The sequence below is a fragment of the Heterodontus francisci genome, chromosome 15 (genome assembly GCF_036365525.1).
Source record: "Heterodontus francisci isolate sHetFra1 chromosome 15, sHetFra1.hap1, whole genome shotgun sequence".
NCBI classification, from domain to species: domain Eukaryota; kingdom Metazoa; phylum Chordata; class Chondrichthyes; order Heterodontiformes; family Heterodontidae; genus Heterodontus; species Heterodontus francisci.
The window spans coordinates 78,565,425-78,583,603 of record NC_090385.1 but is presented as its reverse complement, the minus strand read 5'-3'; the positions used below and the strand labels follow the sequence as shown (position 1 = coordinate 78,583,603).

The 18,179-nt window shown below is 42.6% G+C and overlaps 1 protein-coding gene across 9 annotated transcripts in view; it reads left to right on the top strand.

Annotated features, from left to right (window-relative positions):
* Window positions 1-18,179, top strand: part of elf1 (E74-like ETS transcription factor 1) — a 280,446-nt gene that overhangs the window by 117,030 nt on the left and 145,237 nt on the right. Inside the window, exon 2 of one of the 9 annotated variants that reach the window (XM_068047707.1) lies at window positions 13,679-13,816. The exons of the other annotated variants lie outside the window; for them this stretch is intronic. The gene's annotated coding sequence lies outside the window, so the exon portion shown is untranslated. The remainder of the gene's footprint in view (window positions 1-13,678; window positions 13,817-18,179) is intronic. 9 annotated transcript variants of the gene reach the window in all.

Sequence of the window (18,179 nt, the reverse complement as noted above, 5' to 3'; positions counted from 1 at the left end):
AGATTTGGAGAACATGATTGAGGCTTACACTTTAAAGTTCCATGAAATGTTAAGCTGAAGCTTGATCTGTCTGTTCAGCTGGCCATTAATGATCCCATGGCATGAGTTGAAGAAGAGATGGAGAGTTCTCTGTGTCTTGACCAATGCTTATCCCTCAACTAAAGCCACTAAAAACTGGGCATTTATCTTTTTGCTGTAGTTCAAGCATAATTGGCTGTAAAGCACTGTTGGACATTCTATAGGCATGAAGAGTAAATTCAAGTCTTTTTTTACATTTTCTTTTTTCCTTCATTAATTTTATATAGCTCAAACAGGTCTCTATACATCTTTTTAAAAAAAGGTTAAAGGAGTTTTTAATAATCAATATAGGAGGGACTTTGATGAGGAACTAGGGGAAAACTATTTTTCTTATTGGTGAATCAATAATTAGACAGTATCATTTTAAGATCATCACCATGGTTAGGAGAACTTATTTTACACGGAGCAGTTGGGACCTGGAATGTCTACCAGATATGATCGTAGATGCAGAATACAGAATAGCTTTTAATGGGGAAGTAAAATTGAAAGAGATTTTAAAGGGCATTGCGAAGGAGTGGGGCAATACCACTGGATAGTTCTTTCAGAGAGACACACAGATTCATTTGGCCTCCTTCTGTGCTGCAGAATTCTATAGTTCTACCCCAGTTTGGAAGGCCAAAATCTATAGTTGTACTGCAGGATGTGTTTTTAATAATTCAAGTGGAGATTCTGGGACCATTTTGCACCTGTACCATTAAACCTTACTGAAAGCCTAGTAAGAAAAAATTGGAATATGGATGCATGACATTGTACACTCTCACTGTTGACCTTTTTCTGAAATTCTGACGACTCTGACGTGTAATCTAGATGATGTAGACATAGGGCTGCATGCGCTGCTTTGTGTGAAACCTTAAGATGAATGTTTTGAAACCATATTAAATAATTAATTGTCAGACATATTACTGCCTTGAGCTTTTCAAATCTTCTCTTAAAAAGGATAATGAAAGATGAAAGAATCATCCAAAAAAAGAACGGACAGTACTTTGTTCCTTGTGGAAGTCGGTAACAGTGTTGCGTCATTCAATGATCCCGTCCAATTATAATGAAAGGCATCTGTTTCAGAGATTGATCATATGCAGACCCTGATGCGATTGGAAGTGGCCAGTAGAACATTATTACTGGGTTGGGCTTATTGTGGTTCAAATACTTTTATTCTGAGCAGCATCCTGTTTCAGGATTTTCTGACCGTCTTCCCACAGAGGATTTGAGAAAAAAAAGTTACTTTTAAATGTTGCACTTTTGAAGCAGAGTATCTTCACACAATTCAGAGACGACAGGAGGTTAGAATGCTAAAGAGCTTAACTTTTTGTTATTTTCCCACATATTATAACTAATTGATTTGTTAGCCTATTTTGGCAATTAATGAATACCTCATGCCCACTGTACTGGGAAGACCATGGCCCCTTCTGGCTAGAAATGGCAGGAGATAAAAACCTGGTTGAGGAATAATTATTGGGCAGGACAAGAGCAGAGTTCCTCTGTTCTACTTCAGATTTTGCAATGGGATCATTTATCTACAGCTGAAGAGGCGGACAGGACCTCAGTTTAATCTTTCATTTGAAGACAGCATCTCTGACAATGCATCATTTCCCACATAAGTGCTTAAAATATGTGCTCTAAGTCCATTGAAATTTGACCAGTGTCTGCCGATTTACACATGTAATCAATTGTTTCTGTGTTGTAAGACTGCTTGTCCAACAACCAGTCTTGGATAAGTCACAAATCCTCCAAGCTCTCTATTGGCAAATTGGAATGCACCCAAAGGGCAGTGGAAGTCTGAAACTTTGTCCCTCAAAAGATACTGGGGGTCAATTGAAATTTTCAATACCAAAATCGATAGATTTTTGTTAGATAAGGGTATCCAGAAATCTGGAGCACCAGTGGGTCAATGGAGTTGTGGTACAGGTTAGTCATGATCGAATGATGCAACAGGCTCAAGGGGCTGAATAAACTACTCCTGTTCAACCTTCCCTTCAAGATGCACGCGGGACCATGCAGTGCAACAAACAGGCCATGCACAACAATGAAAAAATGGAGCCAGTATTGCTCATGTTCCTCTAATTCTCAGTGTCTATACTCCGGTTAAAAAACTTTCTCCAGATCCATCTCTGATCAAATGTTTAGTCATTTCTCTAACCCTCACCCCTCCTGGCTCAGGGTCTTTTTTTCTAATGTCTAATCTATGGAATGCTTGGGGTATTCGTTCCATTTAAAGGCCCTCGAGGTTATCATTTTAAGACGAACCCAATAGATTCCTGCTGAGGTCACCATTTAAAACCATGGACAGACTGTAACTGCATTCTTGTCCTCACCTATTGTCTCATTCCACTTCCAGGGTTCACTCCACTGAGGCATCATTCCCTTTAGCTGCTGATCTCCAATTATATCCAAGCACACCCTAGAGAAATATATTATACAATATATTATCTTTCATTTAAAATAAACTGAAGACAACTGCTCGTTTTAAAAATTGGCTTTGTAGTGTAGAAGCTGAGTAGCTCCAGGGATTTGAGTTGAGTCTTGAGACTGAAGGAATCCCATGGAATGTAGTAAACGGCAGCAATCTTCTGAAAGAGAGTTTTTTTTTGTTTGCTGCAGTTTAGTGCCAGTTCCTCCCTTTTTATCTGCCTTCCACATGAACTCCTTATTTAATAATTTTGTCCTAAGTGAATATGGCTTTTCTTCCCCATCACCACATGTTCTGTCCTGCGCCACAGAACTACGTTGGAGGTGGCTTTCCCTCCTGACCTACCATCAGGTGCGACGTGATCTTATGGTACTTCTCTTTCTGGCTCCTCCTACCCTGCAGCAGTACAGCTGAGACAGGAAACTCGGCTAGGTGAGAATCGAGCCTGTGTACCATGACTGCATCACTCTCTGGTTAATTTCTTTCAATCAGAAGGGCAGAATGGTCTGGACTGAGCCACAACTCTCGAAGTGGCAATAAATGTTTCCCAGTGTGAACATTGCAAATGCAATGGCTTGCAATACACTCCTCTGCAGGTTGAGCACCTTATTTAAGCATCAGCAACAGCCTTTAGCAATAAACGTGCAGCTGCAGTAACCTGGGTAACAAGCCCTACTGCTTTTCTGTGGTGTACTTTACACAATGAAGCCATGAACTATTTTGGTACTTGAAGATGTGACTTTAGAAACCTAAAACCACAGGCCGTACATCCTTTTTAATTGCAGAAATGCTTTTTAGTTAAGCTAACTCCTCTCGCATCATCTCTAGCTTTGATCTAGGCTGTTTAACAGTTTTCTAGACTTGAGTTGTTTTGCCTGAAAGCTGTTGACTGTATTGAAGTTGACACATTGACCCAAATTTTGAGGTTCTAATGATGATGAAAAAGTCAGCATTCACTATCTGTGAAACTGACAGCAACCTCTGGAGTCTGTACAGGTGCTGTTAAATGCAGCAATCCAGAGGTTGCTTTCAGTAATTTTTTGATCCTCCACGGGGTACACTATTAACGTTCTTGCAGATGGAAATCAATTAGAAGTCACTGATTTGACATGAATTTAAAATTTTTATGTTACTATTCTCATTGCAAAAAACCCTTGAAAAAGTTATGCTTGTTGAATGAGGTGTAACTGGGTTTTTAGACAGTCTATCAAGTCATAATTACTGCTGATCAACCTCTCTGGCCCAGAAAAAATGATTTTATATTTGTGGAATGTCAAATTACTCCAATCCTTACCTGAAATTATGTAGATTTTTAAACTATGTTTTTGAAATTTGCTATTTTGGCTTCTCCTTCAATCCCATGTGTATGTCCCAAACTTTATTTTGTTTGCTGTAAAACTTAAAGAAATGAATGGTAAAACTTGCTTGTTGTGCCCTGGTTTGCTGCTGGTGTGAATGTTTTAATGTGATTGGCTGCTTAGTCTGCTTGATGACGTCACTGTTGCAGGACACCAGAGATCCCCTATAGCTGACGCCAGAATGAAATTCATGTCAGGAAAGGTGAAATCCACATCTCAGAGCTCACAAGATCTTTGTGGACAGCTTTTTTCAAGATCATCTGCGAAATTTATCACTTTGCCCCGACCATAAAATCTGAGCCACTGTTGCTGTTGAGCACTGGCCTTGTGGAGTTTGACATGGGGTGCAGCCTCCTTCATTTTAAAAGTTTATATATTCTTGGCATTTCTTCGCAGACAAATATTTTGGGACGGTTGTAGTCATCAGTTGCAGGCCCGCTGGTGGCTAGTCAGGCCTATCCATGACTGGCAGATTCTCCCACAGCGGGTACAAGTGAAGGTGCAGTCGCTGCTGGGGACAATTGGATCTATCCTTCTTTTCTCTTTCATGCTGGTTCTTCGCTCAGTCTGACAGGTGTCTGTAGCCCTCCATTTGTAGCATTTCCAGGCATCACGATCTATGTCCTGCGCTTCCCATTGGCGATGGTCGATGTGGCACGCAGAGAGGGACGACTTGAGGGAGTCCTTGAAACGTTTGCATGGGGTCCCTCCGTTCCTTTTACCCGTAGTCAGCTCTCCATACAACACAATCTTGGGCAGGCGACTGTCGTCTATCCGGGCAATCTGACCCACCCAACAGAGTTAGCTTTGCAGGAGGATGGCATCGATGCTAGTGGTGATGGCTGTTTCCAGGACTTCAACGTTTCAGTTGCGGTCCGGCCAATGGATCTTGAGGATGCTGCGGAGGCAGCGTTGATGGAAGTGTTCTAGAAGGCATACATGACGGCAGCATAGGACCCATGACTCAGTACCATACAGAAGGGTGGTGAGGACTATGGCTTTGTACCACTGATGCTGTGGTTGCTCCACACACGTTTTTAGAGTCTGCCAAATGTTCTGTTTGCTTTTGAAAGCCTATTGTCCACTTCCTTGACTGTGGTGGCATCAAACCAGATGATGCTCCCTAAATAAGTAAATTGCTTGCCGGCATTCAGCTCTGTTCCCTCGATGACAATGCATCGTGGTCTATATTCTTCGTGGTCTATATTCTATATTCCTGCAGGCTGATGCAGGACTTCAGTTTTCTTTAAACTGATTTTTAGTCTGAAGAGTTGTGCTGCCTTGGAAAAATGTGTTGATATGTGTTGCAGGTCTGACTGACTGCGGGCCAGGAGAGCACAGTCATCAGTGAAAAGAAGCTCACGGATGAGTTTTTCTTGTGGCTTTGTGTGAGCCTGAAGACACCTGAGGTTGAAAAGGCCTCCATCAGTCTGGAAGCATACATAAACTCCCTCCTTAAGTCTTCCATTGCCTGCTGCAGCATCATGCTGAAAAAGATGGTGAATAAGGTTGGGACCAGCACGCATCCCTGCTTCATGCCATTGGAGACTGATTTTCATGAAACTGCTTCACCATGGCCAGGGACATGGGTGGGCATCCAAGTTTTCCAAGGATTTTCCAAAGTCCATCTCTGCTCACAGTGTCGAATGCCTTGGTAAGGTCTATGAAAGTGACATACAGGCCTTTGTTTTTCTCACAACACTTTTCTTGTAATTGTCTGAGTGCAAATACCATGTCTGTGGTGCCTCTGTTTGCTCTGAAACCACACTGGCTCTCTGGGAGGTTTCCATCCGCAATGGTAGGCACAAGCCTGTTCAGAAGTATTCTAGCCAGGATCTTCCCAGCAATAGAAAGGAGGATGATCCCACGGTAGTTGGAGCAGTCTGATTTTTCTCATTTGTTTTGTACAAGGTGATGATAACGGCATCACAAACATCCTGTGGAATCCTGCCCTGTTCCCAGCAGGCCGTGAAAAACTCATGGAGCTTGGTGTATAGGGCAGGGCCACCATGTTTCAAGGCTTTGGGTGGAATTCCATGGACTCCGAGGGCTTTGTTGTTCTTCATCTGGTTGATGGTGGTCACAGTTTCCACCGGAGTTGTTCTTTGACAGGCTGTTGGATGCAATTCATGCAGTATCATGCATTGTGCACTTGGCGCTGAAGAGAGTTTCAAAGTGCTCCGACCAGCGATCCAGGACTGACTCCTTGTCGGTGTGTAGGGTCTTGCCATCGGTACTCCTTGGGTTTTGGGTTTGATGTGCTGGTCCATAGACGGATTTTAGTGCTTCATAGAAACTCCTTATGTTGCCAGTATCAGCGTACAGTTGAGTTGTTTTCCACAAGTGCAATCCACCTGTCATTTTGGAAGCTCCTCCGTTTACATTGAAGGGTGCTGCATGCTTGATGATAGGCTGTCTTTTTCTCTTGGCTGAGTCAGGTGAGCCTGATGAGCTGACCTTTTTTATTTTTTAGCAGAACTTGAATTTCTTTGTCATTTTCATTAAACCAGTCCCTATTTTTCTTGGTGCTGGGTCCGATGACCTCGTTGGAAGTATCCAGTACTGCAGCTTTGATGTGTTCCCAGCGTTCTTCTGGAGTGAAATTGGCAGTGAGATCAGGATGTTTCAGTCTAGTCTGTAAGGTTGTTTGATATCTATCTCTGCAAGATGAGGTTTGCAGATTGCTGATTCAATTTCTTTGTTGGGTTGTCTCTAGGCCTGTTCTTGGGCTTAGGCTTGAAGTGGAAGTTCAGCTTTGAATGAACGAGCCGGTGGTCTGTATGACCGTCAGCACTGGGCGTGACTCTAGTATGCAGGATGTCCTTTAGGTCACACTAAGGCACCAAGATGTGCCGGTGTTTAGAGCAGGAATGCATCCATGTGGTCTTGAAGCACTCTTTTTGTTGAAAGAGGTGTTGGTTATGGACAACTGCTTTTCTGCGCAGAGTTCCAGGAGTAAATGTCTGTTTTCATTACAGTTTCCAACTCCATGGTTTCCGAGCACTCCCTTCCATGCCAGGCTGTCACGGCCCACTCTGGCGTTGAAATCGCCGAGGGTGACAATTTTGTCCTTGGGAGGGGCATTCTGGATGGGTTCACGGAGATCTGTGCAGAACTATGATATTACATCATACTCCATGCCACACTCATCTTTGACTGAGGGCGCAAGTGTTCAATCTTATCCTTGGATGTCCTGCTGTTGACACAGTTAATTGCTCTTTGTAACTGCTTCTCTGATTCTCCACCACCACCACCCGCCACCCCCCCCCCCCCCCCCCCACCCACTGCCCTCCACCCCAACACTCTCACCCCATCCTGTCCCTCAGCAGACAATACAGATTAACATTGAGATTGTGCCCTGTGGTGAATCACAAAGGCCAACTATGTCATAACCGTTACTTTCTTCCCCTCCTCCCCACTCCTCTATTTCCTCCCCATTGCACCGAAAGGCACTGATTATCATTCAGGCTGGAGTGTGATTCTGCAGGTGGTTTTCTGTCCCCAGGCCAAGAAATTGTTCTTCATGTGAGTCTAGCTGGTGATTGTTTAAAAAGTTATTCAACTATTAAGGCATCCCATTTGATCCAAATACATTCATCACTTGTCATCCATTCAGACAACAACAACTTACATTTATATAGCATCTTTAATGTGGTAAAACATTCCAAGGCTCTTCACAGGAGTGTTATGCAACAAAATTTGACATTGAGCCACATAAGGAGATCTTAAGACGGGTGATCAAAAGCTTGGCTGAAGAAGTAAGTTCTAAGGAGTCTGAAAAGAGGAGAGCAGCACACAAGTTTAGGGCCGAGGCAGCTGAAGGCACAAATGCCAGTGCTGGAGTGATGAAAAATCGGGCATGTGCAAGAGGCTGGAATTGGAGGAGTGCAGAGATCTGACTGTTGTAGGGCTGGCGGAAGTTAGAGATAGGGAAGGGTGAGGCCATGGAGGGATTTGAAAACAAGCAAAAATTGAGGCATTGCTGGAATGGAAGCCAATGTAGGTCAGCGAACACTGGAGTGATGGGTGAATGGAACATGGTACAAGTTCGGATACAAAATACTGGATAATGATCAGTAGAAGGAACCTTTGCTGGCTTTTTCTATTTCCCCCACCCTTGCTTACACATAGAAGGCAACTGGGTTGCCCCTGCTGTGATAAGCTAACACATTATAGATTCAGGCTTGAACCTGGGCCTTCCAGGCTGGGACTATATCTGGCAGATATTTATCCTTTGAGCCATTGGGGAGCTTCATTCTATTCTTGTGTTCCACTAATGTACATTCCTATTAAATATCTATTTAATAGAACAGTGACAGAGCAAATTCTAGTTAATTAAAAGAACGGATGATGAGATGATGAGACTATTAAATGTAATTACATTTTATTACCATGTACATATTAAATATATTGTTTCAAAATGTGGCTCATGACTTTATAATACAGTTGAATAAGCATTTCACTTTCAGAAAAATGGTGAAAGTTTTTAAAAATATAAGTTTGATATTTTTTTACTCAGTTTTATAAAGTAATTAATTTTACATGATGAGGTATGCCAGCTCCTTGTTGTTCCCCTTCTGAGTGAGGGACTTTGTTGTGTTGCTGGGTATATGGTGTCCTGGTGTTGGCCAAAACTGCGCTCTCTGGTTGCCCCCTTTCCCCGACCTCATTTCTCCTCTGGTTGCTCATGAGCAGTGTCACTTTTATAACTCACTTTTTCCATTGAGCTTGAAGATCAAAAACCCATCAGTGCAGTGGGCGGGGGGATGCAGGCAGTGGGGTGCAGGGGTGGGGGCGGGGGCAAGAGAGGAACCCATATGGTCTGAGCTGGTGATTCTGGAGATCCTAAGCCAATCCCACAGTTTGTGTTTTTTTAAAAAACCCTGCCAAGGATTGATTGTTTTAGAAGTACGTCATTACCAATGGATGATGGATATGTTGCTAAATGCAAGACCTGGTACTAGATATTTTGATGATGGCCAGTGCACACAACATCCACACTTGGCTATCCATTGCCATTGGAGACCCTCTGTCAGCCAACAGAGTAAGTACAGCAGTTTCACCCAATCCGATATCATGGATTCAATATCAACTTGCATTTATATAGTTCCTTTAACAGGGTAAAATGTCCAAAGACTGACACGGAGCCAAAATAGGAGATATTCGAACAGGTGGCTTATAGCTTGGTCAAAGAGGTAGGTAGATTTATAAGAGAGTCGTAAAGAAGGGAAGAGAGGCATAGAGGTTTAGGGAAGGAATTTCTGAGCTTGGAACCCAGAACACTGAAGGCATGGCTGCCAATGTTGGGATAAAGGAAGTGGGGGCTGTACAAGAGGTTAAGAGTTGGAGGAATGCAGAGTTTGTTGGACTCTAGGAGGTTTGAGGTAGGAAGAGATGAGACCATTGAAGGATATGACAGGTTTGGGACACCTGCCCAATTCCAAAATGGTATTAAATCCTGATGCATGTTTGTTTTTTTTAAAGTTTGCACCAAGCAGCCAGGGATGTTGAGGGGTCATGAATTATTTGGGAACATATAAAGAAGCTTGTGAAATATGTTGACAAGAAATATTTTCCCCCAAGTATGAGTTTCCCATACTTAACCTATTTACGGTGGTGAATGTGCTGCCATAGAATTGAATTATACCAAACCAGGAACAGCCCAGATTTTAATCCCCAAGTGTTTTGAGTTGGATGATTTCAGATAGCATAGGCATTAGGGGATTGTAGAATTCACCTTAGTGTTCCTGGGCTAGGGAAAGTTCAAATGGGATCCTATCTAATTGTTAGCTATCCATGGATTCCTGCCTAGTTTGCATATAAGGGTTGGGTGATGGCAAGGATGAGAATAGGATCAGATTCAGCTGTGATGCCCCATGTGGTAAAATAGCCAGCTAATGCTCATTTTGTAGGTTAAACCATGAAGGTCAGGTCCTAGGTGAGGAACTGTATCTGGAACCAAAGGGATTGTGTGATTGCACAAGAGGGCTTTCAGGAGAAGAACAGGAAACGATCTGTGGTTCTAGGCAACACTGCTAGGGAAAGAGACTTGGGAGAATCTCATTACCAATTGCCAATTTTTGAGATCAATTAACAATGGGTGAAATCTAAATGTTGAAAATTAATTTGGGTTTATAACAGCATTTCAGTTGAAATGCTTTTCTTTTGACTGATCTGCAACTGCAAGATGCAAAAATGTGAGGAAGGTACATAATCCAGTATAGTCACTACAATTTTCAGGAACATGTGCTTGATTACAATCATGTGAACACACAGGAATGACCCCTGACCTCATCCTTTAGCGCAAATGAGCGTTATTAGCAGACCAAAGCTGGACACTGTGGAAGTGGATGTGTCCAGAAGGTGAAAACTTAAGCAGTTGGTTCAAATCTATTTTAAAGAATTAAATGGGATTGGTTTGAGAGATATTTAATGACTCCGATCGGAACTTTTCCAGAATATCATAGCTCTGCAAGCATTTTGACATTGAAGGTCAGCATTGAGTGTATTTGGAGTTGACGGGAATCTAATGTTGAGCTCATCAGAATCAACTCCATTCAATAGCTCCTTCTTTTTAGAAAGTGGAGGACTATTATTGAGCTAGCACTGGTGATTGGACGAAGCACTAATACGAAGCAAGCATGCATGAATCTTGCTCCAGTGGGAATATGCATCTACATGTTTCAGTGTGTATGCTAAATCCTGACTAGATTAGATAAACACGCCAATGAACTTGCCGCGAGTTTGTCTTTTAGAATAGAATTGTGCGATCCTGTTCCATTAGCCAGTACTTCCCAGTTGGGGAATTAATCAATTCTTGACAATACGTGTATTTAAAATTCTTAGGTTTACAGTAAAACAATAAAAAGGGTTCAGCCTAAGATAGAGAAAGAAAAATCTGTTTTTGTTTCGAGCCATCTGCTGGCTGTGCCATTCAATTGAGTATATTTTACTGTGGAGCAGAGGACTTTGAGCTTATTAGCTTGCTTATTATTAAATTCTGCATTGTACCATGTAATTATGCTAGCTATCCTGTCTGATATGAGTCAGAATGTAAATTAACTGTTTTATAGCCCAGCCAGGTCAGAGATAGCCTTTACCGAATGGATCTGAGCTAATGTTGCACTCCCATCCTTTTGAGGGATACTGTAGCATCTCTGTTCAAAAACTGAGAATATACCAAGCCAGTCATTTCTTTATAATGATTACTGGAAAAATACATAACTATGCAAATGTGTCTTCCTCTAATTTTACTTCATTCTTTTAGATATATGTGCAGAAAGTGTTTTAATCACTTCATGTTGTGGAGTGAGGGCTTTTTAGTTTTTGAAGATACAAAAGTGGTTTTAGTAGTGCTTTCCACTGGAATTCTTTTCTGTGGAACTATAACGGCTTCAAGTACAGAACTGTGATGCAAGAGCTGAAGCTGTAGGTGTCCATTTACTGATGCCTTCAGTGCCCTTATGGCCATGTCACTTTGCCTCTACTGCAATCATTGACAAAGGACTCAACTGTAGCTTGTGAAGAATCGTGATATTGTGGTAGTTAAAGGGGGGAGGGAGGATGCCTGCTTTTATATAGTGCCTTATCTGTCAGAATATCGCAAAGCATGAAGTACAGTTAATGCTGTTTTGTGGGTGAATGTGTCAGCCATTTTGTGCATATCAAAATCCCACATACAGCAATAACATGAATAACCAGTTGATCTGTTTTTGGTTGAGGGAGGTTTATTGGTCAATGCACGAGGAAAACTCCTTGCTTTGCTTTGAATGGAGTGGCTTGACAGCTCCTCACTTCCAGTGATGCATTCCAACTTTACCTTGCGGAGATTTCAGAGCCTGGCAAGAAGCTTGAAATCATGGCTCTCCGAGCCAAAGATGAGCATATTGCCAACTAGGTCAAAATCGCACTGTTTAAAAGTCAGAAAAATCACCACATTGAACAACAAGAGAAGCAGACCGAGAGTTGCTGAATAGATAGAACATAGAACATTACAGCGCAGTGCAGGCCCTTCGGCCCTCGATGTTGCGCCGACCTGTGAAACCATCTGACCTACACTATTCCATTTTCATCCATATGTCTATCCAATGACCACTTAAATGCCCTTAAAGTTGGCGAGTCTACTACTGTTGCAGGCAGGGTGTTCCACGCCCCTACTACTCTCTAAGTAAAGAAACTACCTCTGACATCTGTCCTTTATCCATCACCCCTCAACTTAAAGCTATGTCCCCTCGTATTGTGAAATGTGTATTTAAAAATGCTGTTGTCATGTTTCAAGATTTTTGACTCTTTGATCCAGGGGAAATATTAATTTATTACAAAATTTTGCTATTATATAAAACTTGACATATAAGAGATTAAATTCATATGACATATCAGCTATCTGGGAAAGTGTATTCCACCCTAGGAGCTGGGACCAGATGAAACGTTTGGTGCAGATGTGGTTTTCGTGTATCATATCAATTTGAGACAGTGATGCTTGTGAATACATTTGAGTACTATTCACACAACATACTTGAATGGCCTGGGCAAAGGTCAAGTGCTGGCAATGCAACAAGAACAACAACTTGCATTTATAGAGTGCCTTTAATATGGTAAAATATTCCAAGGTGCTTTACAGGAATGTTATCAAACAAAATTTGACCAAAAGCTTGGTCAAAGAGGTCGGCTTTAAGAAGAGTCTTGAAGGAGGAAAATGATGTTGAGAGGTGGAAGGGATTTCAGAGCTTAGGGCCCAGGCAGCTGAAGGTGCAACCACCAATAGTGGAGCAATTAAAATTGGGGATGCTCAAGAGGCCTGAATTGGATGAGCGCAGATATCTGAGGGTTGTAGAGGTGGAGGAGGTTATGGAATTAGGGAGAGGCAAGGCAATGGAGGGATTTGAAAACCAGGATGAGAATTCTAAAATTGAGGTGTTGCTTAACCAGGAGTCAGTGAAGGTCTGCGAGCATAGGGGTGATGGGCGAACGAGACTTTGTGCGAGTTAGGACATGGACAGTGGACAGCGGAGTTTTGGATGACGCCAAGTTTATGGAGGGTGGAAGATGGGAGGTCGGCTAGGAGTGCGTTGGAATAGTCAAGACTAGAGGTAACAAAGGCATGACTGAGGGTTTCAGCAGCAGGGGCCTCAGTGGGAGAAATCACTCTTTGTAAGGTTGAGCCAGTCAGTTCAGTGAATACTAGTTTGTAAAACTGAAGTTGGGACTTTATCGATGGTTAAGCTTGTATAATTTGTTGTTTTTGATACAAAGAGCAATGAAGATTGGATTAAATTTCACGTTAAAATTGTATTACTGTTTGCTCATATATTACATGGAAATTTAGCCAGCATCTTGGTTTACAATTGGTTTGATCTGACTAGAGCATTTATCATACTGGGGGTGTGTAACATCACAGGATGCAGTACCCACATGGAGAGGTTTCATTGTTATGAGCCCTGGATCGTGCTGTTATATGCCTAGATATCAGGCAGTAACGGTAAACTACTGATCATGCAGGACATAGGGGCCACTTGTAGTAATCCTGAAAGAATATCGAGTGCAGAACTGAAATCTGTAACAGATTAAGACCCTAACATTACTTGAACCTCTGCTGTATTTTTAATGGAAGGCAGGAACAAATGAGAAATTAAAGTTCTTAATTTGTTTTTTTTTAGACAGTGCACAGCTGACTCTAAGCTTTGTAAAGACTTATACAGCAGCACCCTGTATGTCATAAATTTGTATGTAACCTTAGGCTGCATTTTGTCTTTTGGCCTGTAATGAAAAACTAAAATTGGACACCACAAGTGAATAAAGTTGATTAGAATGTTTCTGCCTGTTCATTTTTCCCCAGCTCTCAATCTTCACAGGAGAAATGTACTCCAGCAATGCACTGAAAGCAACCCATGAAGCCTATATGATGGCTAGAGCACTTTTGAGAAGCACCTCAGTGCTGGTTACCTGGCATCTTTTGTGTTGCCCCATGCGAAAGGCAAGTTTGACAGAACCATAGAATTTTCAATGCATCTGAGAAGCCTCTACGAGAGTTAGTGATAGTCTCTCCAAGTGTTACTGTGGTATGTTATCTCTCCTGAACTCTATGCAGCCTTTGACATGGTCAACTACTCTTATCCAACACCTATCTTCTGTTTCCCCTCTTGGGGAGAAAGAATAATCCACTTGTACATGCTCTCTACTCACATGGATACTTCATAATGTGGGCCAGAGTGCACAGATTAATCAATTGAGGGGAAAATGTGTACATTTCATGTTTAAATAACAAAAAATGTTGCTTTACCTCTCTGCCTGAAAGATGGTGGCAATTACAATTGTACATTGAACAGGCCTGATGGCTGATAGTTCATTAGAGATGGACTTCATTCAGGCTGCTGTGGAAATCTTTGCAGTAATTGAAAAACCTGAATTCTGTGTGTAACTTACCTTACCCATTTTTAATTTGCAAAAAAATTCAATAAAGTGACCTTACTCTAGTATTTTACTGCTCTTCTGCTTCCTTGTTTCCTGAATAGTCCTGGTCATTGCAAGGCAAATCTACAAACTGTGAATAGAATTTGAGGCTCCTGTGTCATTTCATGCAAATCCTTCCTGACCCTATTCCATACTGGACTATACTTTCTTCATTTGAATAACTTAGAAGCATGCAAAGTGCAACAACATTCTCTTTCACTTATTTCTCAAAGTCACAGATGCATTTTCATGACTCATGTCATGTTTTCTTCTAAACATTTCAGTTGCTCCCAATTGTTTTCTGATGGCAGCTAAATGGGATAGATTTCGAACAGATCTAGCAATGCAAAACTGGGAATCCATGAGGCACTGTGGGCCATCAGCAGCAGCAGACTTGTACTCAACCACAATCTGTAACCTCATGGCCCGGCATATCCCCCACTCTACCATTACCATCAAGCTAGGAGACCAACCCTGGTTCAATGAAGAGTGCAGGAGGGCATACCTCAAAATGAGGTATCAACCTGGTGAAGCGACAACACAGGACTATCTGCGTGCCAAACTGTGTAAGCAGCATGCGATAGATAGAGCTGAGCGATCCCATAACCAACGGATCAGATCTAAGCTGTGTAATCCTGCCACATCCAGCCGTGAATGGTGGTGGACAATTAAACAACTAACTGGAGGAGGTGGCTCCACAAATATCTCCATCCTCAATGATGGGGGAGCCCAGCACATCAGTGCGAAAGATAAGGCTGAAGCATTTGCAACAATCTTCAGCCAGAAGTGCCGAGTTGATGATCCATCTCGGCCTCCTCCTGAAGTCCCCAGCATCACAGATGCCAGACTTCAGCCAATTCGATTCATTCCGCGGGATCTCAAGAAACGACTGAAGGCACTGGATATTGCAAAAGCTATGGGCCCTGACAATATTCCGGCAATAGTACTGAAGACCTGTGCTCCAGAACTTGCCGCGCCCCTAGCCAAGCTGTTCCAGTACAGCTACAACACTGGCATCTACCCTGCAATGTGGAAAATTGCCCAGGTATGTCCTGTACACAAAAAGCAGGACAAATCCAACCCGGCCAATTACCGCCCCATCAGCCTACTCTCAATCATCAGTAAAGAGATGGAAGGGGTCATCAACAGTGCCATCAAGCGGCACTTGCTTAGCAATAACCTGCACAGTGACGCTCAGTTTGGGTGCCTCCAGGGCCACTTAGCTCTTGACCTCAATACAGCCTTGGTTCAAACATGGACAAAAGAGCTGAACTCTAGGTGAGGTGAGAGTGACTGCCCTTGACATCAATGCAGCATTTGACCGAGTATGGCATCGAGGTGCCCTAGCAAAACTGAGGTCAATGGGAATCAGGGGGAAAACCCTCCGCTGGCTGGAGTCATACCTAGCGCAAAGGAAGATAGTTGTGGTTGTTGGAGGTCAATCATCTGAGCTCCAGGACATCACTGTCGGAGTTCCTCAGGGTTCTAGGCGCAACCATCTTCAGCTGCTTCATCAATGACCTTCCTTCAATCATAAGGTCAGAAGTGGGGATGTTCGCTGATGATTGAACAATGTTCAGCACCATTTGTGACTCCTCAGATACTGAAGCAGTCCGTGTAGAAATGCAACATGAGCTGGACAATGTCCAGGCTTGGGCTGATAAGTGGCAAGTAACATTTGCGCCACACAATTGCCAGGCAATGACCATCTCCAATCATCTCCCCTTGACATTCAACGGCATTACCATCGCTGAATCCCTCACTATCAACATCCTAGGGGCTACCATTGACCAGAAGTTGAACTGGAGTAGCCATATAAATACCGTGGCTACAAGAGCAGGTCAGAGGCTAGGAATCCGGAGGCGAGTAACTCACCTCCTGACTCCCCAAGCCTGTCCACCATCTACAAAGCACAAGTCAGGAGTGTGTTGGAATACTCTCCACTTGCCTGGATGGGTGCAGCTCCAACAACACTCAAGAAGCTCGACACCATCGAGGACAAAGCAGCCCGCTTGATTGGCACCCCATCTACAAACATTCACTCCCTCTACCACCGGCGCACAGTGGCAGCAGTGTGTACTATCTACAAGATACACTGCAGCAATGCACCAAGGCTCCTTAGACAACACCTTCCAAACCCGCGACCTCTACCAACTAGAAGGACAAGGGCAGCAAATACATTGGAACACCACCACATGCAAGTTCCCCTCCAAGTAACACACCTTCCTGACTTGGAACTATATCGCCGTTCCTTCACTGTCACTGGGTCAAAATCCTGGAACTCCCTTCCTAACAGCACTGTGAGTTTACCTACCCCAAATGGACTGCAGCGGTTCAAGAAGGCAGCTCACCACCACCTTCTCAAGGGCAATTAGGGATGGGCAATAAATGCTGGCCTGGCCAGTGACGCCCACTTCCCATGAATGAATAAAAAAAACCCTCCATTGTGTTAACAGTCAGGTAAATGTTGGTGTGTTTCTTTTTATTAATGCAGAATAATATGAGGCTGAGTCAAATGAAGGTATTGAACTGTTGGTGGCACTTCTGGTTACCATAGTCCTGTGTTAAGCTAGCAAAATGTAGTCATTTTGTATAATCAATTTGGGGTAACAATGAGAGTTCTCAAAAAGCTGCAAAGATTCTGTTTGACAATTTAATTTTCTTTTACACTGAAATAAAAGAGCATTGTCTTTTCTCAGTGATGATCTAAGGTAGAGTTGGCACATGAAATGACTTAATCCTTTCAATAGGGATCAAGACAACAGCCTTCAGAGTACCAAAGCAGTTCTGCGAGTAGAATGTTACAGTTCTTATCTCTTGTAGACTGTCTGGCCTATCAGGCTAGTGGTGGCATTGTTCCACTCTAGTGCCAGCTCCCATTGTAAGTTCCTGCTTCACTGCTCAGCTAACTGAGTCTGCTGCTTTTTGGCTTAGTACTTGCATGGCACCTAGTATTGGCCAACTATTATTGGTATCACGTCTTCTGTGTCCCAACTAGAGGCAGCATTTGATCTTGCCATAAAAACAAGAAATGCTGGAAATACTCAGCAGGTCTGGCAGCATCTGTGCAAAGAGAAGCAGAGTTAACTTTTCCGATCAGTTAAGAAGGGTCTCTGACCTGAAACGTTAACTCTGCTTCTCTCTGCACAGATGCTGCCAGACCTGCTGAGTATTTTCAGCATTTCTTGTTTTTATTTCAGATTTCCAGCATCTGCAGTTTTTTGCTTTTATTTGATCTTGCCATCTGTTTTAAGAAAGCAGGCCTGCGAATGCAAAGTTGGTTTCCTGTTATTTATTCACTTGCCCTGGATCTGTAGAAATTGGGTGCAGATACCAAGGTATTCTTTGGAGATAAATGGAGGGTCATAACTCAGGGGATGTCATGAACCATGCATCCAATCTTTGAAACTGAATTACTGCCCTTGCATCCCTGTTAGGTTTTTTTTTTATTGTGGTCCTGTTTCTGTTAGCTGGAGTTGGGGATAGTGGCATATTTGTGGTGATAATCAAGTTAACCAATATTGGCAGACAACACTTAGAATATTCCTATGGCTTTAATTTTAATAGATGTTACTGATTAATTTTGAGTGGATTAATGTCTAAAACACTGGACAGAGAAATATGTGAAGTATTTGTCTGCTGATATCAGCAACAGTAATTTCTTGTCTATTCAGTTTTAACATATGAAAGGGTGAATTGTGTCGCTGGCAAAGTAACAGAAATAAAAGCGATGTTTGACCTAAAAATGCATTAGATTACTGCCTAGAGTAAAACAGTACCATCTTTCTTATGGTAGCAGAATGTCGGGAAATATTTGCAGTAGTTGTCCTTAATTATAATACAGTATCTACAATGTAGCCCTGCAGGACCTCTGGGCGCATGGCAGA